Consider the following 25153-nt stretch of genomic DNA (forward strand, 5'->3'; position numbering starts at 1 on the left):
GTAAAACAAAGGACAGAGCTAATTACAAAGGTCATTGTTTTGTTTCTGCTGTGATCATATTTGTTTTGTGTGTGTTTTTGTTGACCAGACTCCACGATCTGTTAACATCACTGAATGACGAAGATCTTGATGAGAAAGTGACACAAATTCTGCAACACCAGCCACACTGTGGATACAAAATGATGCTTGGTCACCTGAATGCACAGGGCATCCACATACTGAGTAAGTGACCATTACCCATTCAATGGGAATTGAGAATTCCTTGTTAGTGGCGAAGGTTCAACTTGTTTCTTTCAGTACGTCATTTTTTTTTGCCATTTTTGTCTGTTGTAGGATAACGGGTACAGGCTTCCATGCGGCGTGTGGATCCTCGTGAAATTTTGATGCGGACCCTTCAGTTGAATCTACGGAGATGGAGGAGGTACTCTGTGCCAGCACCAAACAGTTTGTGGCACATAGATGGCAATCACAAACTGATAAGGTATCTGAAGAGTATTAATGATTTCAACTACTTTTACAAAATCATAGCAACCTTTGTATGAGGGAATAATCCTCACCTTAAAAATTGCACGCTTTTTACTCAGTTTTCATTTGAGATTTGTATTGATCCATGGTGGATGGATTAAAACACAATTTTAAATCAGAATACAGGTCATAAATTGAATTAATCAATTTTTTCAGTTGTGAGGGCTTTAATTAACACAGCAACATATATTAAATATGTGAACCGGGATTGTGTTGACCTGAAATGTGATTCATCAAGATTTTATGTGTGAAATTAATATGGGATTACTGAGGCAACATGTTCTGTCAATGCCCTTAAAGATAATAGAGATACAGTACCTAAAGCTTTATTTTATCAGAGCTCAGTGTCACACAACACAACGCTTGGACACACAGACAGAGCAGGTGGTGCCATTGCTCTTAAACCATTTCTATAAATATATATTGTTGTTTGAAATAAACTATTCATTCATATTTTCCCTTTCCTCTGCATTGTCTCCAAGATCCAAGACGATACTTGAAGTATTTCAGTTTCATGCTGACCCAACAGCCCTTCTTTGAATCTCTTTGCTGCCTCAATTTTCCAACCTATAAGCAGTTTAGAATATAGAAAATTACTAATTACTTCCACGCACTGTAGGGAGCAACAAACTACTGAAATAAAGCATGAAATGTGTAATTTCAATGGACCAGACCAGCAGAGCCTCTCTCTTCAATGGAAACTAGATCAACAATCTCTGGAGTAGCAGCAGGTCCCTGAGGTATCTCTAGTGTTGATGGGCCTTGCTGTCTGACGTCCTGTTGGTGGGAATCTTCTTCGGTTACCGCCATTCGTACCTCATCACTGCTCTGCAACAGTCTTTGTAAATAAAGGGGATTTTGTGAGTGCATTTCACATAATACAAATTAAAAACTGATGATTACATAATATATCAAAAGTGTAAACGAAAGGCAATATTGAAATAAAACATTTAAATTTACAACAGTTCCTTTCTAACGCACCTTTGTTGTGCAATACCTTGTGCATTCATCGTTGTGATTTTTTATTGTAGAAAAAGGGAACTCCTCCCCTCACTGCACACATTTCTCCGGTGGTTCAATGTTGCTCTCTGTTTGAGATAACTGTAGAAGACATCATTTTCATATTATACACAAATATATAGGTGTAGTCTGCATTTTTTAGAAGAGAAAAACTGTTTAAAGATGAAGAACTTCATCTAGTAATAGAACATACAGTAACGAACTTACAGGAGTGGAATAAGGTTCCTCTGGAGTGGCCTGATGAAAATGGTAGCGTTCCCGATCTGACTTTGGGGATTGTTTAAATATTGAACAGTGTAGCCACTGTTTGGACATGGATCACCATCAGCTGCCGACTCCGAGTACTGCCAGCTATCTTAAGGAGCTCAAATCCACCACCGTCTCTGAGTTTTGGGAATGAGGATAATATGAAGTCTTTAAACTCTTCTGGACTTGTATGACTTCCTGAGAAGTGAAGACAGAAAAATATTAACGACAATTAACAAAAACTATATATTTTAATGTACAGTAAGAGATCCTGGAAAAACAGTTAAAGCAGGCTATATTTTGAAAAAGCATAATTTAAAAATCTGAGTCCCTGTCTCTAGAACGCATGAATAAAAACCAAAGATACAGCTGGAATTATGCTGCTTTTTCTTTATATCTTGGATGTGAAAAATATTTGAAACAATACAGTAAAAAGTGCTCCAGCGAAAGATCTTTGTGTGTTGTTTGTTTTTAAGATCACTATTCTTTTTGAATCATGAAATTACATACAGCATAACACATCCACTAAAACCGCGTCTTGTTATCATGACGCCTTACAAACCTTGAAAGGTGAGACGCTTTTCCCCCCCAACCTTGCTGCTTCAAGCATTTGCTTCACAGACCGTTTAGGGACTAACTCCATATGTTTGTCCTCCAGACAACAAAACCTGTGCGTGTTTGAGTGCAGCTGTTGGGACACAATGATAGATCTCCTTGCTGGTCCTCTCCCACCAGCATAGGGGGCAAACAGTCTTACAACCTCAGCTAGAATCAAGAGACAAAATCAGACAAAAATCAGTGTGAGGAAGTGTTAATCTGTGAATTTGCAACATGTTCATTGCACAAACATACTGTACCATCCACTGGGTGTCTTGGTGTCTGTGGTGGGGGTGAAATTACAGAGTTCACCACAAAAAATTGAAAACAATTATGAAAAAAAAAAAAATAAAAAGTAGCAAATGCCACATGATTGGTGAATTCAAATGAAATTGATCCAGTAGGCTGCAACTTTATTACACAGCGTTGCCACACAGCAACCATCTTGCATTTGTCAGTTTGCTCCCTCAGAACATTGTTTGTGGCCATGCCTAAAACTTATCATTTTTCAAACAAGTTGGTTTGTCAGAAATGCTGTTGTAATACTATATTCCTATAATTACTAATGCACATTATAGTGAACTCTCATATATTAGTAACAGTTTATTAGCAAGACAACATTATGTTAGTGATTAAAAAAAATGTTCACTCAAGAGGATGAACGTAAGAGTAGTGATAGCCTGATAATTTAGCAATATGGAATGCTCCTTTTTAATAACAATAGTAATTAAGCTACTATTATTATCTAGCACATCAAATCTGTACCCTTTGGTAGTCACCAAGGGTGTGTTTGCTGTGTTTACCATTTGATGCTTAATATATCTCTTGATTTTCTTAATACCTCTGGTATCATTAGGCTACTGCACATCTTGACTTCTGTTGTAGGCATTACACATTGGGAAGACGGGATGTTTTCACAGTGAAAATGTGATGATGCTCACATAGGTGTGAGTCAGTGTTGCAGATGAATCTAGCTCAACACCCCGTTTTCACCGTGGTCGTTTTGCTTTCCGGGAGCCTGCTTGATTGAAACAAAATGTGGATCTATGAAACTATGCAACTACTGTTGAAGATTCTGTTTCTGCATGACCTATTTCTTGCTTAATTTTTAAACACTGCCACCCCGTGATCGACAGGGTGAACAGGAGAATCCATTCATGTATAAATCGTTTGCTTCTGTCTGATTCTCTCAGTTAACCAATGGTGCTGAAGACAAATGTTAGAACCAGCCACCTCATTAACATACGGACACAGAAATGCAGAAATAAATAAATGTGGAAATGTAGAAATACAGAAATAAATGTAGGAAGAAATAAATAAAATTATAAATAAATGTATGGATAAATAAATGTATAAATTAAAAAATGTATAAATGAATAAATACATAAATGTATAAATACACAAAAAGGAGAAAATAAATGAATAAATAGATAAATAAATACATTTACATGTGTATTTATTTATTTTTATATTTATTCATTTATGCATTTATATATTTTTATATGTGTATTTATTTCTTCTTATATTTATTTATTTATACATTTATATGTGTATTTATTTATTTATACGTGTATTTATTTATTTATTTTACATTTTGTCATTTTTGGTCCCTCATAAATATATGACTATCAAAAATCTTTTTGATGTGAGACAAGGCAAGTTTATTTATATAGCACATTTCAGTAACAAGACACTGTGCTTTACATGAACAAAACATAATAGAAAAACAAACGGGCAATGCAGTGGCATAGTAAGAAAACAATAGGTATTAAAGGTTGTAAAATGATTAATAAAAATGAATAAAGTGATCAAATGATAAAAAAAATAAAATGATTCATAAACTAAAGGGAAAAAACAATGTTTTGTAAGGACAACAGGAAAACATTTACCATTGCACTGGCAGAGTGAGGGACTTGATCAGTCTTTGTGACGCTCTGTGCCCTTGTAACCCGTATAATGTTGAGGGTGGCTGGCTCTATTTGCTTCCAAAAACCCATCAGGTGGGCATGACTTGCAAATCTGTGAAACATATAAGTTATATTGATCAGGCTAATTCATTCACATCTTATTTCAGACCCCAGAGAAGGCCCATCCAGTACTTATACTATCTCCTCACATTGTCCTGTGCCTCTCATCTAATGTATTGCACATCTGGATTACTATCACTGAGCTGTAGACAGATGACATGAGCTGCCTCCAATTTTTATAACTTGCCTGGTTGAAATTACAGTCAGTCATAACTCAGATCATCTCTGATAACCAAAACAAGCTTGACATAATTCCCATCAATACTCACTGATTTGTAAATATGTAGTCATTTGATCTTAATTGTCATCTCTATTATCCAACTCTAGGACATTTAAGAACTATAGTCAGTATAGTCCACAGATAATGTTATTTTTACTGCTCTTCATGTAATAGCTCTGCTGATCTATGGTTCTAACTCACATACTGTGGATATTTTAATTACCTGGTAAAGAATCGTATGTCCTCATCAGACACAGAAAACCTCTCCAAACAGAACGTGCTGCTGATGGTCAAGTCCTCTATCTGTTTTCAGAGCTTTGATATCTCCTCGTCTTCGTTGAGGGAGAGATGAAGGGCAGCGGGCTCAGTACTGGCTCGGTAGTCATGTTCATGACAGGACCCTGGGTTATCTTCATCAGGGTCAGTCTGCATCACTGTTAGATCGGTGTTCGGTGGACACTCTGTTCTTTCCCGTACTCCAAGTCGTGGTGTTGGAATATTATAGTTATTCCAATGAAAAAGCACAGGAACAGCTCCAGGTTGCAGTCGTCGACGTCCAGCAGGAGTGGGAGGCTCGATCAGATCAGCAGTAACAAAATGTCGTGAACACACTCGGGAAGTATTTGTGACGATAAAATGATCTCTCCTGATCTTAACAGCCCATTGCTTCTGCAATAGGGAGTCCTTTGGAAAGGTGTGAAAGCTCAGGTAAGAATTGGACTTCGTTGATGCAGTCCAGAAAGGCACACAGCAGTGGTGGTTGGACCTGCTGTCCGTACGTTGTTGAAACAACAATTTTGCCCGTTTGCATGTCATGTTTAGGATATGTAAATGGACAAGTGATGAGTAGAAGAGACTCACATATAAATAACAAAAAGAGCGGTGAGGTGACTAGCTAGCATAGCGGGCGCTTTCAGCGACTACCGGATGTTAACAACCATCCTGATTTTTTTGCGGAAATTACGTCACATTTCTACGTGCACATAGCCCTTAATTATTACATTTTCAACAAAAACGTGTTAATATTCACATTCCCCTGTCCGTTCTGAGAAAAACGATCCAAGAATGACGTTGATAGCCCCTACGGTTTCCGAGTTATGGGCAGTAGTTCGGGAGTATGTGCCACCATGTTATAAAGCCAGGCCATGATGAGATACAAAGTGTGGTGCTGCGTGAGTGAGAAACAGCAGCTGTTGGGCGCTCATTAATTACCATAGCAACAGAACACAGCTGCCAGTGACCTTAAGTAACCTCTGACAGAGAGCGGCTCTGAGGCTGAGATCAGGCCAGAAGCTTCCATGAGTGATCACAATAAGTCAGTCATAGCTGACAACCACAATAGATTTTCAAAATAAGACCTACACATACTCTACAAAATAAAAGCCTTTTTTTCACACTGAACATCAGCCTTCCATATTTACAATTTTTTTTTTTTAAAGCTGATAATAGCATAAACAATGATTTCAGACAAGCAAGCATGTTCTATATGACCAATGGAAATAACCCAGACTTGAAAGGACAAACCTGCTAGATTTTCAAAATAAGACAAAACATGCTCTACAAAATAAAAGCCGTTACATTTTAAACTATAGAATATTGCAGCACTGGGCTTCACACTAATGTTGGAGCTCATCCTGTATAGGAAATAGGACCAGGACAGCCCTTTAAAATAAGGCTTACTGAAATTTTCAAAATAAAAGCCTCAACCTTCCATAGTTACTAATGATTTTTTAAGCTGATAATAGCATAGACAATGATTTTAGAACAACTAATGGAACTAACCCAGACCTGAAAGGACAACTTTGCTGGACTTTCAAAATAAGACAAAACATGCTCTACAAAAACTATATATCATTGCAGGACTGGGCATTACACTACTGTGGGAGTATGCTGGTCCTTTGAAATATGGCTTAATGAAACTTTCAAAATAAAAGCCTCAGCGTTCCATAGTTTGTATTGATTTTTTAAGTTGATAATAGCATACATAATGATTTTAGAATAGCAACCAGGTATATCTACAGGTCCTTCTCAAAATATTAGCATATTGTGATAAAGTTCATTATTTTCCATAATGTAATGATGAAAATTTAACATTCATATATTTTAGATTCATTGCACACTAACTGAAATATTTTATTCTTACAGGTCTATACAGGTCTTTTATTGTCTTAATACGGATGATTTTGGCATACAGCTCATGAAAACCCAAAATTCCTATCTCACAAAATTAGCATATTTCATCCGACCAATAAAAGAAAAGTGTTTTTAATACAAAAAACATCAACCTTCAAATAATAATGTACAGTTATGCATTCAATACTTGGTCTGGAATCCTTTTGCAGAAACGACTGCTTCAATGCGGCGTGGCATGGAGGCAATCAGCCTGTGGCACTGCTGAGGTCTTATGGAGGCCCAGGATGCTTCGATAGCGGCCTTTAGCTCATCCAGAGTGTTGGGTCTTGAGTCTCTCAACGTTCTCTTCACAATATCCCACAGATTCTCTATGGGGTTCAGGTCAGGAGAGTTGGCAGGCCAATTGAGCACAGTGATACCATGGTCAGTAAACCATTTACCAGTGGTTTTGGCACTGTGAGCAGGTGCCAGGTCGTGCTGAAAAATGAAATCTTCATCTCCATAAAGCTTTTCAGCAGATGGAAGCATAAAGTGCTCCAAAATCTCCTGATAGCTAGCTGCATTGACCCTGCCCTTGATAAAACACAGTGGACCAACACCAGCAGCTGACACGGCACCCCAGACCATCACTGACTGTGGGTACTTGACACTGGACTTCTGGCATTTTGGCATTTCCTTCTCCCCAGTCTTCCTCCAGACTCTGGCACCTTGATTTCCGAATGACATGCAGAATTTGCTTTCATCTGAAAAAAGTACTTTGGACCACTGAGCAACAGTCCAGTGCTGCTTCTCTGTAGCCCAGGTCAGGCGCTTCTGCCGCTGTTTCTGGTTCAAAAGTGGCTTGACCTGGGGAATGCGGCACCTGTAGCACATTTCCTGCACACGCCTGTGCACGGTGGCTCTGGATGTTTCTATTCCAGACTCAGTCCACTGCTTCCGCAGGTCCCCCAAGGTCTGGAATCGGCCCTTCTCCACAATCTTCCTCAGGGTCCGGTCACCTCTTCTCGTTGTGCAGCGTTTTCTGCCACACTTTTTCCTTCCCACAGACTTCCCACTGAGGTGCCTTGATACAGCACTCTGGGAACAGCCTATTCGTTCAGAAATGTCTTTCTGTGTCTTACCCTCTTGCTTGAGGGTGTCAATAGTGGCCTTCTGGACAGCAGTCAGGTCGGCAGTCTTACCCATGATTGGGGTTTTGAGTGATGAACCAGGCTGGGAGTTTTAAAGGCCTCAGGAATCTTTTGCAGGTGTTTAGAGTTAACTCGTTGATTCAGATGATTAGGTTCATAGCTCGTTTAGAGACCCTTTTAATGATATGCTAATTTTCTGAGATAGGAATTTAGGGTTTTCATGAGCTGTATGCCAAAATCATCCGTATTAAGACAATAAAAGACCTGAAATATTTCAGTTAGTGTGCAATGAATCTAAAATATATGAATGTTAAATTTTCATCATGACATTATGGAAAATAATGAACTTTATCACAATATGCTAATATTTTGAGAAGGACCTGTAGTGGACGTACGCCAGACCTAAAAGGACAACTATACTGGACTTTCAAAATCTAGATATACCCTACAAAATAAACGTCTTCATATTTCACACAGCGATAATTGCAGCATTGGTCTTAACACTATTGCCGGGACTCTGTGATGGAAATGGATCTACTTTATCCTTTCAAAATAAACTCACTGATATTTACAAAATAAAAGCCTCAACATTCCTTAGTTGGGGCCTGCCATAGCAATGAAGGGACAACAGTGAGTGGCCTGACTCCCATGCCATTGCCTGGTGGCACCTATTACTACACATTAGAGGGTGACGCGAGAGTGGATTTTCTCTCCTGTCCCATCCCGCTCCCACAGAAAAATGTCTTGTCCCATCCCAATCCCAGGCCAGCAAAAAAAAAATAAATCCTGTCCCATCCCACTCCTGGTAAATTGACTCCCACTCCTGTGACTCTCCCATTTTTGTTTTCTTCATTTAGTCTTTTGGCAATTTCTTTGTTTGAAGGACCAGTTAGGTCCCTGTTTTTAGCTGTAGTAAAGGCCAGTTAAAGTAAAAAGAATAATAATGAAGAAATAATAAAATATCAAACAAGGAAACAGACCATGCCTATCTTAGCTGAATAAACAAAATGTATATAGTTGTATTTTACTCATTTATTAAGTGATTGTTTCCTTTGAACAATGACATCACTTTTATGTTTCAAATTGCTGAAATGAAAGAAAAATGCACCTAGTAAGAGAACTGTACTTGTTGAACAAAAGGGCAAAAAGGCATTACCTTCACAATTTAGAAACTGTACCTCAATGGTTCACAGCCCTGGTCCTCAGGGACCCCTTCCCTGCAAGTTGTAGATGTGTGTCTGCTCCAGAACACCTGATTCAAATTCTGACATGACCTCCTATACAGGCATCAAGAATGGAGGGTCAAACTGGACAAAATTAATACAATAAAATCATCATTAAATAAATAAATGTTGTGAATGTCCCATAAGCAAAGTAAATGTAACATGAAAGAAATGTAACATTAAATGTGCCATTAAATTAAAGGAACCATTTATTTATTTAATACATCATTAGAAACAATAAATGTACCATTATATCATGAAATGGACTATTATGCAATTAAATGTGCCACTGAATAATTAAGTATAATTTTAAAGATGACATGACGTAATTAGTGGTACACTTAATATTTAATGATGTATTAAAATAAATTGAACATTTAATTTTTTTCTATTTCACAGCATATTTATTTAATATCTTCCTTTGATGAAGCCTTACTACGGAGCCGGTGAGGGGACATGGGGAATTTTTTCTCTTTTTACGTCCCCACGCAATACTTTTTGCGTTATCTCGCAATACTTTGTGGGACCCGTTTTTGAGATGTATTGAGTTTTATTTTGAAATCGGCCTTAAATAAAATGATCTTCAATCAGACTTAAAGACAGTTTTTATCCACAAGCTGTCAAACTACTGAACTCTGGACAATAATACTGCATGAAACCACATCTGTGACACTTTATTTCCTTATTGCTGCTGCATGATGTGTACTTTTTTTTGTACGCCATTAGTGTTTTTGTTTTTATCGTGATTTGAACGGTTCTTCTTATCCTAAGCATTTAATCGCATTGTTTACTGCGTGTTAACCTGCATATGACAAATAATCCATATCAGTGCTGTTTGTTTTGTGAGCAGTTTGTCAAATGTGCTGTTGCTCCAAAATGCACAGCTTTCTCAAGGCGATGAACAACTTTTGCGAACGAACGAAAAAGTCTTGCCTCGGTAAAAGAAAAAGAAATCCCCCATGTCCCTTCGCGGGCTCCGTACCTTTCCCTTCTACTGTGGTAAAGGCTCTTAAATCTTTAGAGCACATGCAGCAATTTTGTTGGTCAGATGAGACTTGACATGTGATGGTACTTTTGGTTTGATGAATGAAGAGAAGCAGAGCTGATTTAATCCCGAATTTGACTTACAAGTGTCCCTTAATCACTGGTGAACTTGATTACGACTAAACCCGTTTTACAAGCAGCAGACTGCGTGTTAAAACCGCTACATTCAACTCTCCTGAAGTTCGGTAATATTTTAGACTTTCCTGTCAGCTCTATGAGTTTAATAGATAAGTATTTACTTCTGATTTTACGTTACAAATCCAATTTTACCACGTCCAGTTCTCCACCTGCGTTTGCTCCCTCCATTCTGAATCGATCAGAAGCACTGTTGGCTTGTGGGTCGTGTAGTTCGTTTGACTCGCATTATAGTTAAGGCTTCTTGGAAAAAAAACTACACAATGGCTGCGTGGATCCAAGTTTTTTTTTTTTTTTTCTTAAAGTTTATAACAAAGTCTCAGTTTTACATTTCCAAAGACAATTGATCCTAGTTTATTTCCCTCCTATTGGTTAGCTCCCGTTCATTTTTAACCTGTACCGTCCCAATCACGTGATCTTTACTGATGCTGTCTCTCATCCCGCGGGCGGGATTCCTGGAAAAATGTCGGCCTTTAGTACACATCTCTAAACTGGACTCTTTATTTATTGGCGACTGCCAAAGCAATGCAAGGACGCATGATTACAGGTGAAACAAGAACAGGTCTAGATAGACATCTTAACCTTCTACCCTCAGTCATGATGCACACCGTTCTGTTGCTTTGGTTCTGTACCTCAGACCCAACCGTTGGCTCTGGTCCGAGAAGCACGCACCAAGAGGCAGGCCCGTCTAAATTTCTTCAGAAATGTTCTAGTTTATTACTATTATTATTGTATGAATGCTGAAGAGTGAATAATTTTAAAGGGAAATTTCATAGACTTTTGAATATATGCTGTAGTAAGCATTAGTATTTTAGCTAATTTTAGCTTCTATATTGCTTTTTGCATGGTAGATGGGTTAAATTAATATCAGCCTTCATGCTAGTGATAGCTAATATGCTAATGTTAGCATTGTAGCTTCTCTTTCTCCTCTCTTCTCTCTTAGCTGAAGAACACTTGTTTGTTTTTGTGTTTCTTCAGCTTATTTGTTGTTAGTTCATATTTTCTGAAATTTATTTAATTTTTTATGTATTTTAGCTCTGACTTCAACTTAGGATATGTTTTTGCTTCAGTCTGCTTTTTCAGCTCATCTATGGCAGCTATTTCCTGCTTTTTTAAAGTTTTTGTCAGTTCTTGCATTTCAACAACTCTTTCAACAAGTAGTTTTGAGGTAACTTTACATTGTTAAGCTGTTTTATAGCTAATAGTCTTCCTGCTCAAACAGATCAGATGACAGTTTTTCTTTGCTGTTTCTATTTCTACTAATTTATCAGATTTCAGCAGATTTTCTGCAGTCAATTTCAGCTTGTTTCTGCCAGCTTTCAGCTAAAAAATTCAGCTTACAGCATTCACACTGCATTTTCGCAGGAAATGCAAATTTTTCTAGTTTCATCTGTTTTTCCCTCCTCACTTTCCCTTATCTCACGCTCCTCATTTCTGTTGCTTTCTTCCTCAATGTCTGAAATGATAATGGCACTGTTAGCATGAGGATTGTTAAATAAAAAAGATGAAACTTATTTAACTCATTTCATACCAACGTTTACTTTAGTACAGTATCTGGTCACTGATCAGTGGATCAACTTGCAGTGGAGGTTCGGTGGTCCAGGATCCTTCCTCTTCATTGGTTCTGAGCGATGAACAAAAAGAGTTGGAACAGCATCAGCATTCAGTCTTACTTTACCTGTTTTTGTCTTTGCAAACTGCCCTCTCTCAAAGTGTGCCTGTAGAGTGATTTATTTGTTTATTTCCTTTAACATTTTACAATCATTGAGGCCCTGTGCATTTGACAGTAAACATGTTGAGCCGTAATTGAAAATGTTTGAGTGCAGATTTAACTTACAGCACACAGTTTTCTGTTATTAGGACCTCTGGTGATGGTGAGGTTGCTCCTGCTGACTTGAGCCAACCATTTCTTTCTTCTCTCAACGTCTTTAGGGAAGCCATACCTTCTGATCCCTTTCTCAGATCGATTGGTGCATCCAAATGCAGCACAGCCGACCTTGGTAAGGCAATCTACCTATAAATGGTTTATTTAAATATACATTTTTAAATATATAAAATTTTGTATAAAACCAAAAATATAGTGATATGTATAATTAAACTGTAAAAATTTCTCTTGTTATACCCTGTTGGGAGTATGATTATTGATTGAATAATCTTGATCAATAATTATAATTACAAATCATAATCTGACAAAATTAATTTCTTAACCATAAATCCTCATTTACGAATCGAGACCAGAGATATTTCTGGTGTTGTAATTGTGGCTCGACGCCTCTGACAATTACAACCGTTAAATACTCCGTAATAGTTAATAACTATTGCCGGAGATGTCGCTGTTTAATCGACCGTTTCTGCCGAAACGTGTGGAACTTGAACCTTATTTTGACTGACACATCACTTTTTGCACACAATGAAACACCAAACGCTCTCTCTTTATCTATGTGAATATTTATTAATTTTCACCTACTCAACATGCAAAATTCTACATACACAGGGGTAAACACATCTAAATAAGCAAAATCAACAAACGGTAGTGGGTATGTATTGAATCAACCAGCAGCTTATGGCACAACAGATGAAGGGAGAAGATATGAAAAGGGGGGTGTGGTGATGACTGGTGGGGGGTTGGAGCGCAGCTTAGAGTGTCTTTTATGATCTTCTGATCATAAAACTTCCCCCTTTACTCCTGAAACAAAGGATTGATAACTTTTGGCGGCAAGCTAGCACAGTGAGATTGAAGACGAAGGTAAAATGGAGAATTTTACCATGAGGTCGTTTTAACAGTCCAGTTTTGCAACGCACCTGCGTTCAGATAGTAAACACAAACAGCTCTGGGAACACGGCGAATCCCGATATTACATAACACATCAAAGTTTCAACAAGCAAGGTTACATGCACATATTATTCAGAACACATGAGATCCTAACCAGCGATTCTGATCGCTTCTACAACCTCTGACCCTGCCCAGGCCTCGTAATAAAGAAATTAAAAAAAAGAAATGGGTTTTACTTGTGTCGTCTTCTTCCTGAGCGAGGAAACGTGGGGTTGAGTTAATTGTGCGTCCACAATTAACTTCAGGGGAGCGGTCAGTCTTTGTCCTTCGGTCTTCTTGACAAAAAGGAAAAATATGATCTGACCATCAAAGTCGACTTGGAAATGAAACACGGTAGCGGTTCGTCTCTCCGAAACTCCGTGTCTCCAGTTACGTGTTAACTCACGTCTTCGATCGGCAAAAGTGAAATCTCTGGCCTTCTTAGTCCAAAAACTTCAGTTATGAATAGTTCGTTGTCCAACGAGAGAGAATGAATGAAACTCTTCACAAAGTTCTTTTCTTAAAGTGGTGCGCTTCGATCACCAGATCGTTTCCAGCGGAAGGCAGCTTTTCAAACATGAGCGCCTCCTATATAGCATCCTGTGACGTCAGACTGGGGACGCCCAGTCATATCAGTCGCAATGCTTGATGGGATATGTAGGAGCGGGCTGTCCTGGGTACAAAATGGCCGATGCCATTGGAGGGGCACAGTGACGTCCAACAACGGGCAGATAATCCAATACTCAGCAAACAAGTGGTCCAACAACCCTCAACATCTTTATTAGCATTTTTAACTTTCTTCCTATTAGTTCCTTCAAAGCAACACATTTTATGACTTTTTTCAGTCTGACTGCAGCTGTGACAGATTATTTCTGAGGCCTCTGACCTGTCGCTCTATTGTAGTTTTCAGGGAGGTAAGTAGATATGGTGGTTGTTGCTGTCAACGATGCCAAGGATGAACCCTCATTAGGACTTCAGCACATTGTCCAAATTTGATCAGGTATTGTAATGACTAAACAGTATAAATTGTAGTAAAAGTGGAACAAGGGTGAACCTTCCCAGGAGCTTCTGCCGACCAAAATTACCACAAGAGCTCAGCAACGACTCATCCAAGAGGTCACAAAAGACCCCTCAACATCCAAAGAACTGCAGGCATCACTTGCCTCAGTTAGGTCAGAGGTCATGTCTCCACCATAAGAAAGACACTGAGCAAAAATGGCCTGCATGACAGAGCTCCAAGACAAAAACACTGCTGAGCAGAAAGAATATTAAGGCTTGTCTGAGTTTCTCCAGAAAACATCTTGATGATCCCCAAGATTTTTAGAAAAATACTCCGTGGACTAACAAGACAAAACTTGAACTTTCTGGAAGGTGTGTGTCCTGTTACATCTGGTGTAAAAGTAATACTGCATGTCATAAAAAGAACATCCATCATACCAACAGTAAATATGGTGGTGGTAGGATGATGGTCTGGGGCTGTTTTGCTCCTTCAGGATCTAGAAGACTTGCTGTGATGAATGGAAACATGAAGTCTGCTGTCGACCAAAACATCCTGAAGGAAAAGGTCCAGTCATCTGTTCCTGACCTCAAGCTGAAACTTGGGTTCTTTTTCTCACAGGATCATATAGGTTTGGATTTGTTTCTCCCTTAATAAAAGTCTTCATTTAAAAACAGTTTTTTTGTGTTTACATGTGTTGTCTTTGGCTAATATTTAAATTGGTTTGATGATCTGAAATACTTAAGTGTGACACAAAAAAAAGAAATCAGGAAGGGGCAAAAACATTTTCACACCACTTTATGTTCCTCTTCACTCTCAGGATCTTTTCTTTCATGACCACTGATGTTCCCAGTGCTGCCAGAAAGTAATAGATAATGTCTAAAAGGTGAAAACTGTGATCCTATCTCAATATAGCTAAGGCTAAAAGTGGAAAAAACTTCTTTAATCTTTAATTAACTGTTAAAGTAATATAATGAAGGAAAAATGAAATCAGTTCCTCTGTAAGAACTGGATTAAGAGCATTGAAACAGAATAAAACAGGATTTCATTGCAATAAACAATAACACGTGACTACAAGCCTAACATTGTCATCACAAAACTAAACCATATTGCTAACCTCCGTCTCTTTATGTCTTTTCTGTCATCTTTAACAATTTGTAGTGGTGCTCTTTTTTTTTTTTTAACTCTTTCTTTCTCTTCTCATTTAGAAATGTGCGGCTAAACAAGTGTGCAGCACTTTAAAGGCTCCGTGTGCAACGCTGTGGGTATTAGTTGTAGTTTCCGTATCAGCGCATATCACATTAGGAAATTAATTATCTCTTCAACACAGGGGCCGCAACAGGGGCCAGGGCCGGTTCTACAGGGGCACTGGCCCCTGTTGGCCCCTGTGTAAAACATGCTCTAGTTGAGTCATGTTCAGATGGAGAAACAGAAGAGGGCTGCTTTGAAACTGTGAGATCGTGGCACCTTCTAAACAACCAATTAAAGAAATAGATCGACTTTAAACAACCTTTTAAAAGTCTCATTCAGTGTGAAAGTTGTGTGTAAGGAAAATACAGCTGGATCGCTGCCTCTTAGAGAACATTTCTGTGTTTTATTCCAAAACAATCAACATAATCACACACATGCTCAGGGGGGGGCTCAGGCCGTCGGTTTACTTGTTGGCGTCAGTGCAGGAAAGCGGGGCCAGACTGGATCTCAACGGGTGGGATGCAGCAGGGCCGAGATCCATTGGTGGCAGTGGCAGAACTGGCAGTTCCGGTGGCAGAACTGCCACAGTCTGCCGCAGGGTGGCAGGGGATTCCTCGAAGGTGCCAGAAGGTGCCAGACCGGCCGTAAAAACTTGCCAATGCGGTTGCTGCTGTTTTTGTGGAAGCTGATGCTGATTATTGGCAAACGGGATGTCATTATTGTTATTGCCTGTTACCTTTCAATAATGATGTCATTATTGATTATTATTTATAAACAGCTTTAGACCGTTAACATAAGGTGATTGTATTTACTTGATATGGAAAATAAATAGCACTATGTGTATGTGTGACATGTTGAAAATGTGATGAAGATTTATTGCACAAACAGCCGGTTCATTATAGAGCATCAGCGGCTATTCTGAATTGTCACTCACAGAAAATTATAAATAAATGCTTAAAAACAGGCAGGATGTCCCGGCCATAAGGCTGCCACGAGGGTAACTGTTGTACATTTACTTTAGCTATACTCTTTAGTGTCCACAAAGACTAATTAGTCTGCCTCAAACCTAGTAAAATTGTTTAGATTTTGTACATCAATAATTTCTGAGCTGAATTTTTTGTAGTCCTCCTTTTTTCAAAAATAAAAGTTTAAAGCTCAGTTGGAGAGCTGTCATCGTATTCATCCGCCCAGTTCTCATGCTCTATAATAAACCAGCTGTTTGTGCAATAAATCATCATCCTTTCAGCACGTCACACATAAACACATAGTGCTATTTATTTTCCATATCAAGTAAATACAATCACCTTACGTTATGGGTCTAAAGCTGTTTATTAAATAATAATCAATAATGAAATCATTATTTAAAGGTAACAGGCTATAACAATAATGACATCCCGTTTGCCAATAATCAGCATCAGCTTCCACAAAAACAGCGGCAACGGCATTGGCAAGTTTTTATGGCCGGTCTGCCACCCAGCGCCACCCTGCGGCAGGCTGTGGCGGCTCCTCTGCCACTGGAACTGCCAGGTCTTTACCACTACACCCTTCTGGTTTAGGATTGGCAGATCCAGGAGGGATCAGTTTCAGAGGGAGCACATGAAGGTTCAGAGGTCAGTAATTCAATAAATGTAGATTTAAGAACGTCAATTAATAGCCCATAACACCGACATATAAAACCCCACACCTTTCAGGAGCTGATTGAAGGTTTCAGGCATTTACTGAGATAACTAAAGATTTGTCATGGTGAATTCCTATGAATGAAAATATTTTATAAATTAAATACATTTTGATTTATTATCTGCATAGAGGCTGATGAAAACCCTCAGCAAATACAAAACGTAATCAGTTTGACCGGAATTTCTATTTTACATTTTTATAATTTTGTATTTGGTTTTAACAGAGAGGACTTCATGCATTTGACCTGAAACCAAAGAAGTGAATTGCTCCAACACCTCAGACTGTCATCACTAACATCTAATGGGATATTTACGAAGCGAATGTCAAACATCTACCTCCCTCACATTTGTCCTGAGTAGCTGAAGAAGTATTTGGTGTTTTTAAAGAGACTCTGATAAAACGTTGAATCTCATCAGCTCTTTATTCTCATAAACTCCAGGTTCATAAATGTTCTTCTTTGACATCATGAAACTCAGCGAGTTGTTTTATCCTGTTTTTTGTTGTTTTATCTAAACTGTTATTTTCCTTTGCTTTGTCATTTTCTCACATTCACACCTCCTCATTTACCCTTCAAATGATATATGGCTAAACATTTAAGTTTCTAAAGTAACTTTTTAAAAATGTATCTAAATTAGCACATCAACTTCAAGCTGTTGAGAAAAGATTTAACCTTGCAAGAACAAGCTGAAAACTAACAAAATACGTTGGTTCTAGAATAAAGATAATTCATACAAAACAAAATAACATTTTGTTAGCATTATCAGCTACATATACTTATCCATCAATTCAGGAAATTCACATTTTAAGGTAAATATTCCTTCAGCATTAACAATGTTTAATATTTCTGCTCAAGATGTTTGAAAAACCAAAATACAGACAGGAACTCAGAGGAATCATGATGACAAGGAGAATTTAATGGCTGGACATGAAACCAGGGTAAAAACAGCAAAAAAAAACCCGCAGAGAATGATGAGAACAAAGGAGCTTAAATACTGAGGACTGAAGAGTGACTTTGAAACCAGGTGAGTCTAATTAGAGGGACGCTGAACAGCTGAAGAAGAACGATGAGCAGAGAACAGAGGAGGAGAGAATGAAACTAATCCTGAGGATCTGTTAACCTAAAGGGAAAAATTTAAAACTAACTTGAGTCTGAACTGAAATGCAAAAGAACTAAACACAAGAAATAAGTTAAAAGAAAAACTCAATACAAAGGAATGAGCTAATATGGCAAGACCTAAACAATAATAATAAACAACCCAGAAATGATCAGAACACCAACATATCAAGCTCTCATTTGAGCCTTTAAACGATGCAGACCTGATTTTGGTTTAATATAATTTATTTTCTTAACTCCAGCTACATCTTATTTGGCTTCTGTTCTCCACCTGGAACCATGAAAATAAACCTCATCTGTTCAAGCAGGTTGGAGTTTCCAGAGTCACTTTATTCATCTCTCCTGAGAGCTTTCCTTAACTAAAGTCAGTAAAAATCTGACTTATACATTTAAATGTTTTTAACTTTATTAAAATAGCATCAATACTTTTCTATTTTGATTAAGATCTGTTCAGTTTATTTATACCAGCAGAACCAGAACCTGTTTAAACAAGATATCATCTTAAATCCAGAAATATGTAATCAAATAACTTCAATCATATCGATAGATTGATTCTGTCATGATCTGTCAGTGTTAAGGTTGTGAGTTTCATATTAGCTTCATCTCTGTGTTTATAGACATTTGTTACTTCCTTGGATTCCTCTGTTAGGTGTTTTTAGTTTCTATCTGTTTCCTCCCTCTTTATGTTCCTTAGTTGACCTTTTTCTGTTTAATTAGATGTTTTGTTATTTCCCAGGACTCCCAGCTCATCCGTATTAATTAGCTTCCCTCCTTCAGTTGTTTTGCATTATTTCCCATATTTGGAAGTTCTCAGCAGAGATTTCAGGGCACCTTGTTCTACAGAGAAATCCAGCATCACTTAAAAGTGAGGAAAAAAAACATCACTTCAACAGAAAGACATAAAATAAAACCTCAAAGCTACAGTTTGACCCAGATTTAAGTGACTAATCCTTTCAGTAAACTCCTATTGGCTTCTCTGGTGTTTTTCTTCCACTTCTCCTTATTTTACAGAAGGAACCAGAGCTGAACGTTTACTACAACGTCCTCTGGACACAGAAACACAGCAGTGGTCAGTTTATTACAGTTACCACCCAGGTTACTATGAAGCTCTTCTGTTTACTGGTTTTCCTGGGATTAAAAAGGGCTGCAGCAGGTGAGACAATTATGTTTAAATGATTGTTATAAAAATTCTGTATATTTACTAATGACATGTTTTTTGTAGGATCAGAAACATTAAAACTCTTGGTACATTTGTCCACATTGACTTGTTTTAAGTTGAGGTGTCAGGGATTAAGTAACGTGACTAGTAATCTCCCTGTTTTACCGTTTTATTATCTGGTAAATGGTCTGAATTTATAGTGTTTTTCTAGTCATACTGACCACCAGAACCGGTCCAAGGCAGAAGCAAACTTAGCCGCAGCTTTATGATTATTTTATTATCACATTTATTATAACACTTTGACACTGTCTAATATGCAATTGTACTGTGATTTTGTATTTAACCTTTATTTTAGATAATGTTGGAACATGTCTCTTATGAAAATAATATTTTATTTCTACAGGATATTTATCCAATAAAAATAAAGGTAAAATAAAAACAAAACACTGTTAGTGGTGATGTTCTTCACAGGAAGTGGGGCTCAAATTAAATTCTGCTTAAGTCTCCATTCAACCTTGGGCCAGGCTTGCTGAACTCTCAAGTTCTTTACACTAGAGCCAAATTCACGCTTGGGGTTAAGTGCCTTGCCCCAGGGCACATGGACATGTGGCAGGAGGAAGCTGAAATTGAACTAACATCATTGTATGATAACTACTCCACCCACTGAGCCACAGTCCCTTGGTGTTCAGACATAAAGTAAAAACAAACATGAGGAGTGATTGTGTCTCTATCCTCCTAACTTTATTTTGCACGAAGGACGACTGACTGTCTTTTGGTTTTGGTTTGAACTACAAATCCTGCAAAGATCTTCATAGAAAGATGTTCAATCTTGAAGATGCTCTGATGCTACATTGCTGACTCCACTAATCTGGTCTCACTTCCCTCTCATGTTGATTTTCCTGATTTTAGAGGTCAGTGGGTGGAGATCAAAACGGGGAGGCGGCAGAATATTCTTTCAGTCTTTGAAGCTATAATAAATACAAAGTCTTTATGGGTCCCTGAACTATTTTACATTTCCAGACCAAGGTGGCTCCAATCAGACTAAAGCAATGAGTCTAAACTAAAATCAATGCTTCTCCCAGCTGTCATTAAACACTCTGAAACCAGCTCTAAAGGTTTGCATAAAGCAGGTTATGTGTGTTTTAGTTTCAAGGCATTATTAAAATATGATAAAAACCCCATGATTACCTGCAATCTGTAACCAGTTATTTTCTCTATTTATGACTGATTAACATAATATAAATATATACATCACTACAGAAATCTCAGGGTATAAACCTGATAATAATTTTGAACCACTTGAGCTCCCATTCATTGTATTGACCTAAAAATTAATGTTTAAATCCAGATGCGATATTAGCTCATGTAAATAATTAAAGGGACTCCAGACAGGAACATGAAGGCAGCTTGGAGGACACATTAAGAGCTTTACATCCTTTTGTGATGTTTCTAGACCAACATCATCAAATAAACGTCTTATTGAACAAAGAGTGAGATTATCTTGATACAAAAAGATTATAATTGAGGTCAAATATTTTGTTTAAAATGACAAAAAGAAGCTTGATTCTTTGTTCTTAAACTTTTATTTTGATGATGCAAACATGAAACCTATGACCTGGAAAATAAAACATTTGGCCAAGATGAGTTAAAATGCTTTATGTTTTAAAGCTTTTAGTTCTTTAAAGACACATTCATAATATAATCCAAATATATAAATGTTAATGTTTTGTTTGAGAAGATGAAGACCTGGATGGACGTTCTCCAAGAGGAAGTTATGAGCCTCATTTAGATTATAATTTAAATCATTTTACAGTTGATATTATCTTTTGGATCCACTTACATTAAGTTTGATAGAATTTGCTGGATTAACTGTACGATGATGTTTACTGGGGTTGGTGAAATAAATCTGCAACCAGAGTTTATCTTTCTGATGCAAACTTTTCTCTGTGTGGAGAAATGACAATAAACAAATGACCAATTATGTAATTTTATTTCAGGATTTGTACAATTTGTGGATAAAATAATCAGAACATTAAACAAAACTAAGCAGCAGCTTGAGGAAAACTTTAGCGTCTTCTCTAACAGTAGGAGAGAAATAATATTGAAGAATGATTCATAAAAATCTTACAGCTGCGAGCTGTTATGAAATTACTACAAACCAAAACTCATTTAAATAATATAATCTTTTTCCTTTACTTTTCTCACAGTGACCCACTCTCTGCAGTATTTCTATACTGGATCTTCTGGAGTCCCAGACTTCCCAGCATACGTGTCTGTTGGGAATGTCGATTATATTCAGATTAGTCACTGTGACAGCAGAACCAACAGAAACGTACCCAAACAGGAATGGATGAACTTTACAGTGGAGGACCGGGACATTCAGACTCAGGTCTGTTGGACGAACCAGCAAATCACTAAGACCAACCTCGAAATAGCAAAGCAGCGGTTCAACTACACTGAAGGTTAGTTTACCTGTTCTTGTCTCTAATCAGAGCTGGACCTCATCTGTATGCAACTCCAAACACAAATTTATATTGTGTCTCAATTCTAATACATTTTATTAATTAAAAGGCAGAAAATAAACTGTAGAAGCAGGGTTATTTATCTGACTTCTCCTGCTGTCATTTATGTGGTGATTAGTGACCTAAGAACAGACACATGGAGCAGAAATAATTTGTAGTGACATTAATTTAAGATTTAATTAATATAACTATCAAACTATAAAAATAAATTTTTTACGATTAACTGTTACATTCATGAGTTATTTTATCTGACATAAATGTAAATTTAACGTTTTTAACCAACTTGTTTATATGAATTTAAAATTGGAACATATTCTTGATGAACTACAAATTTAAAATGTTTTAAGCTCTATGCTCAGTAAGAAGTTAAGCACTCCTGGGGGCCCCCTGCTGGCCTGGAGGCTCAAAGCAGCAGCATGTTTGCAAGTAAAAACACATAAAGTTTTTGGTGCCCTTTGCTGTTCAAAACTGGATCTGATGAGAAAACATGTCTGCAGCATTCATACAAAAACATTGTAATTGTTAAGTCCAGAAATGATTCGATAATTTATGTGAAGTTAAAAAAACTTTATACCAGAATCCAACTAAATGTTCAGTACAAACTGCTGAGTATTTTCCATCATTGAGCCACAGTTGTTCTACAAATGTTTCTTTTGTCTAAAACATTTTCATCATGTTGTTTAATATAAAATATTATGTTTCTGTTTTTCAGGTGTTCACATTTACCAGGCAATGTATGGCTGTCAGTGGGATGATGAAACGGGGTAAATTCATGGATATGAACAGTACGGTTATGATGGAGAAGATTTTATATTATTTGACCTGAACACAAAGACATGGATAGCTCCAAAACCTCAAGCTTTCATCACCAAACACAAATGGGACTATAACCGAGCTCTGGTTGAACAAACTAAGGGTTACCTCACCCAGGTTTGTCCTGAATGGCTGAAGAAGTATGTAAACTATGGGAGGAGATCTCTGATGAGAACAGGTAGAAATCAGACCACATTAGATCTGACAAAAATGGAGTTATTGTGTAAATAATGTTAGAGAAAAGCTGTAAAATGGTTCCTTGTTTCTACCCAGATCTTCCATCAGTGTCTCTCCTGCAGAAGACTTCCTCCTCTACAGTCAGCTGCCACGCTACTGGTTTCTACCCAAACAAAGCTGAGATGTTCTGGAGGAAAGATGGAGAAGAGGTTCATGATGGTGTGGACAAAGGAGAGATCCTCCCCAACAACGATGAGACCTTCCAGATGAGTGTTGACGTAGATCTTTCATCAGAGACATCTGAAAACTGGATGAAGTATGAATGTGTGTTTCAGCTCTCTGGTGTCAATGAAGACATCATCGTCAAACTGGAAAAAACTAAAATTAGGACCAATTCTGGTGACAGTGTTAACAGAGCAAATTAAACTTTCACAAGCGTTTCCATCGGTACGTTTGTCCTGATTTGTTTTCATTGTTAAACACCGTGATCACACTATCTTTATCTGCCTTGCATGAAGAATCACTTACCTCAGCATGTTAAATGCTTGGAGTGGCTCCAAAGGCAAAACGGTTTTAAATATTTCATGAATAATTTCACTAATAAATATCTCACCACTTAGAGGCATCCATGAACTGTAGAAAACATTCAACCTTCAAACTGAGACAGTGAAATTTTACACTTATTCATTACAATAGACACACTGTACAAAATGGGAGCACCTCAAAAACGATACATATACTTCATAGATGTGACGAGACTTGATGTTTCACTAAATATGCATAATTTCTTCACTTTTAGTTGATTTATAAAATATTTTTTAGATTTGTCAACAGATGAGAAACTGTGACAGTAGCTTCACTTTGTGTGTAAATATATCAAAAGGTTATGCTGGTCAAGATTTATTTTGTTGTTAATCATCATGTTCTTGCATTTCAATAAATAATACAAGTGAAATATGTTTTTTATACAAATGTTTTAACAAAGCAATTAAACATAAATAATTCAGAATGTAAAACAGGTCCTTTTTCTCTCAAATGTTTGATTTCTTATCTTTTGTTGGAGTTTTGAAATTAGAAAAAAAATCTTAGCCGTAGTTTTGTTAGTAATTAATAAAAAGTGAATTTCATTTATAAAACTTGGTGTTTAATTTTTTTTCAAAGAGCTTATTCTTCCTTTAAATTATTTTGTTTGTATTAGCTACTGTTCATTGGTAAATTTTCAAGCCTAAAAAGAACCAAGATTATGTTTTTAAAACCTAAAAAAACACACAATATGAACTAAGAAAATTCTAAAAATAGAAAGAAATATTTCTACCAAAAACAATAACATCAAGGGATCATCACATTAACTGCTTCCAGTTTTAAAAGAAGATTGACAATAATCTTTTTTGCTGTATAAACCAGATTGTATCATTTTACTGGAAAATGTCACATTATGGTCAAATAGACCTTTGTCTTTATTAGAGTTTAAAATGTGCAGATATTACCCTGATTTACAGCGTAAGTTTCTACCGCAGGTTCACTGTGTGGCAACAGAAGTTGTAAACTAATATAATATTTGACCAATATGTTCAGTTATTTTATTGAGGCTGGTTCCCAGATATAGAAACCAGACATCATGTCAGAAATCCCTTAAAAATCTTTTTCACAAACAGCAACAATATTGCCTTTAGACAATTATCATTTAAAACTAATCCGCCTGATGTGAAGGTTGAAAGGAAAACATAGATTATAAATAATCAGAACATTTGATCATCAAATAAGAGATTTTTTCCTATGTGGTTAAACAGACAGGAGCATCCCTACAAACAGAAACGTTACATTTAATCAAAAGACGATCCTGTCAGCTTTTGGAGGAAAACTGTAACCAAAAAACATTTTTCATTAAATATAGTTGAAATTAATTATAAACTACATCCCAAAGGTTACAGCTTGATAGATTTATAAACAAGGCCTGAAGTGTTTTTATTTTCAGTTGAAGTTATAAAATAAATGTAGCAGCAGAACAGGAAAGATTTAGTTTCACTAAAACCTGACTGAAGCAGGAGCTGAGGTGTGTCACCATGATGAAGGTGATCTGGTCTGGTTCTCCTTTTAAAAGTCTCTCTGTCATTTTTCCCAGTCAGTCTGCTTGGTAAAATAATAGGGGGAGGATTTCTTGGACAAACACAAGGAATCAAACAGTATAAAATGAATTTAAATCTAAAATCAGCAGTCTAGAATATTTAAGCCACTAGAGGGCGTTGTTATCACGTCCCTTTTGCTCATTGTGGATCTGGACGACATCAACACGTTATTAGACAACCTATGATTTTAAGGCACTTTAATTGGTACCATTAATAGTTTAGAAAATATAAGGATTTGAACAGTAACAATGAGTCACATTATTTC

The 25153-nt window shown here is 37.1% G+C and overlaps 1 long non-coding RNA gene and 1 pseudogene across 3 annotated transcripts; one reads left to right on the forward strand and one right to left on the reverse strand.

Annotated features, from left to right (window-relative positions):
• Positions 1–88: 88 nt before the first annotated feature.
• Positions 89–23898, forward strand: LOC124878938 (annotated as a pseudogene).
• LOC124878942 lies at positions 711–2698 on the reverse strand. Of its 3 annotated transcripts, XR_007040904.1 has the most exons (5): positions 2649–2698; positions 2354–2556; positions 1753–1989; positions 1507–1626; positions 711–1363 (listed from the first exon to the last, which is right to left on the reverse strand). It is a non-coding gene; the product is annotated as an uncharacterized LOC124878942 (long non-coding RNA). The 3 variants fall into 3 exon arrangements; XR_007040905.1 differs by having other exon boundaries at positions 1523–1626; positions 2354–2687; XR_007040903.1 differs by having other exon boundaries at positions 2354–2687.
• Positions 23899–25153: the final 1255 nt, after the last annotated feature.

Source organism: Girardinichthys multiradiatus, chromosome 13 (assembly GCF_021462225.1).
Source record: "Girardinichthys multiradiatus isolate DD_20200921_A chromosome 13, DD_fGirMul_XY1, whole genome shotgun sequence".
Lineage (NCBI taxonomy): Eukaryota > Metazoa > Chordata > Actinopteri > Cyprinodontiformes > Goodeidae > Girardinichthys > Girardinichthys multiradiatus.